Source organism: Morone saxatilis, unplaced genomic scaffold (assembly GCF_004916995.1).
Source record: "Morone saxatilis isolate NCDOM2014 unplaced genomic scaffold, NCSU_SB_2.0 Contig15, whole genome shotgun sequence".
In the NCBI taxonomy this organism is placed as follows: domain Eukaryota; kingdom Metazoa; phylum Chordata; class Actinopteri; family Moronidae; genus Morone; species Morone saxatilis.
The window spans coordinates 19780681-19783777 of NW_023339707.1; positions in this window are offsets into that span (position 1 = coordinate 19780681).

The window sequence follows — 3097 nt, forward strand, 5'->3', positions numbered from 1 at the left end:
CCCCCCCCCCCCCCTTTCTGCACTCTAGCCAGTTACAGAGTCATTTTGTCCAGCCTCTCCCACTCATCACTACTGCAGTGTCTCAGTGCCTCAGTCTCTGACCTTCCACAGGGACCATGCAAGCAATTGTTCCCAGGTACGTTTCAGGAAAGACTGAGTCATGCTGTTTTATTCCGGGTTTCAGAATTTATTTAGCCTGACAAGCCACGGTTTTGGCAAAGCTCCTAGCCCTCATGATTGTCATCTTGATGTAGAGCAACTATGCTCTGTACAGGTGTTGTATAGGCCTCTTTGAACTGATGTAATGTGAGCCTGTAGTTTGTTGCTTTGGGGACTGATAAGGAATTCCTCTCTTTGATCTACTTGTTTGCCTTTTTTATGTACATTAGTAATTATTGGCTTAAGGATATTATTCTTAGCAACTATTTTTAGCTTATTAATTATTTATGTGGCTTAAAGGAGGACAATTTTGCTGTGTATGCGTTACAGATTACAGAGTGGGTGGATAACTTAACTCCTGTTTATAATTGTTATACAGATAAATAATACATTTGTAAGCATCAGCAATTGTGATGGTGCTGTGTTGTTTTGTGGTTTATCCTTTTACTGTGTCATTGTTGGTATCAACCTATAGAACTGTGCGTGGTCATGGAGTCCATATCTTATGTTTTATACATTATACAGTAGAGAGTGCTGCTGACCAGCCCGATAACTCTCAGTCAGGCTTCAGGGTGACTTCACAACTGAGAGATCAATACCAGTAAAAGCTAAGCAGAGGAGGGGCAGGCAGGCAGCTCTCTGGGTAAAACATGAGCCTCTCCACTGATGCTTGCTCAGCTCTTTCTGTGTATCTGTTAGGCCACTGGGAGAAATTGTGCTCACTTCTTAAATGCATTTTCAGAGCATCTTTCTTCCTTAATATGATGTATTTCCTGTTAAAATTAGATGTTGGGTGGTGTATGGGGGAAAATTATGTGTAAGTGTAAAATCAGTGTAAGTAAGTGTAAATCAGTGGGATGTTGCTGAGGCAGCATGAAGCCACATAGCAGGAAGATTGAGAAATGTACATTTCTTGCATTTATTATTAGAAACATGTGCATTTTTTTATTATATACATTTAGCAAACATAAGTCTGTTCCAAGTCTTTTACATTTCATTAAATCCTTTTATTAATGTGCTAATATCCACCAAGACTGGATTAGCAAATAGGCACAGTGGGAGACTGGCAGATAGGGATATATATAATTACAGTATAAATTAAAATGGGCCCACCATTATTACTTAGTGGCCTTGTCTTGTAGTAGGGCACTATGTAAAAAATTTAGTTTCAAGACCATTTATTATTATTATTTCAGTTTAGATTGTGCTTCCATGGTGCATATTTCTAAATAATGTTGTGTAAAACACCTAGAGCCAGGTGTTATTATTGCAGAACTGGAGTAGTTGTAGTATTTGAGAATTTGGGGTCATTTGAGTCCCAACAACAAATGTTTGCCCAGGGCCCCCTTAACAGGTTGCTGCAGCCATGTCCACACCGAAAATGTATCTTGTATCACTCAGCCCAAACCTTTTTATGCTTTTTAAAATGTATTGAAGTTCCCCTTTGAAAATATAATGACAGCAGTTTTGTATTTGTTGTTATATGTAACAAAAAAGATAGAGATCATATTAATACATAATTGTACAGTAACAAGTAACATTAAAGTTATTTCTGTATGTCTAAAAGTCAAAACACAAAATGTTGAAAAGTGAGTCTGACTGTTAAGGTTTAACACTGACACCTTTTAGCAACATAAATAATCATTTACACAATATATAGTATTAACCTATATTATTTGCATCTAATTAATATATTTTGTTACCTATAATCTCCCCATTCTATTAAGATTGATAACATTATAATATATAATATATATGTTTTTCTCTGCTGTATTTACCCTCTGTGTGCATTTCTGTCATGGTTCCCTGTTGAAGCCTTATTACTTAAAATCTTACTGTTTTTTCCACTGACTCAGGTTGTATTTGACCCCGGTGAGGGATGAAGAAGCGGAGTCTCAGAGGAAAGCAAAGTCTCGTCATGCCAGACAGACCCGCAGGTCAACACAGGTATTGTAGAGAACAAATGATTTACAGAAGTTTAGGTTTTATGGGATTTTGTTTGACTCTTGACGGATATTAGGTTGTATGTCCTGCAGGGTGTGACTCTGACAGACCTGAAAGAGGCTCAGAAGACCATCAGTCTGGCTCCTCAAGACAGACAGATGGAGGAAGGAGACACTCTGGATGAAAGGTCCTGTCTGAGGAAAGGCTTGACAGAAGACAGGAGAGTAAAAATCGGCCTGACAGAACCCACGGAAACAACAGAGATAAGTCCAAAATGGAGTAAAATGGATGAGGTTAGCAAGAGAAATTCATGCAGAAATCACTCTTCCTGCTACTGAAATGGTTGGTTTGTAAGTTAGATGGTTGTTTGTGATTTATTCATCATTAAGTTCTTCATTTTTCTCTTACGCATGTACAGCAGGGGAACATTGAACCCAGGTTAGAAACCCTTGCTGAGTCTCCAATACCAAACCTTTCATATTCGTCTATTGCTGGATCCTGTGGTCTGACTTACTGCAACAAATCCTTCAGAGGTCAGAAAAGCATTAATGGTTTGTACATGTGTGTGTTTTATTGACACTGGATTTACTGTTTGGGATCCCACACCGTACTGCTACCTACAGCTGTAGGGTCATAATATTTGCAACATTTTTAATTTTCTTCTGAACTAATTAAAACCCAATATGTAGAGAGATATTATAGTGGTAAAATGAGTTTGTACATATAATGAAATTGACCAATTACAGAAATGTCCATAATTCATGTTTTGTAGGTTAAATAATCTTTGTGTGTACAGAATTTGCCAAAATGTCATTCACGTATGTTATATATATGTATGTTATATAACTATGTAGGGCAGTGACATTACTTATGTTTGAGCTCAGTTATATGGCAAACTGTGATAAAACTCAGAAATCCTGATAACTATATACATATATATGTTACTATATTTATAATTTGGGAAAGGTATCTTTGCCAATTATAGAAGAAAATC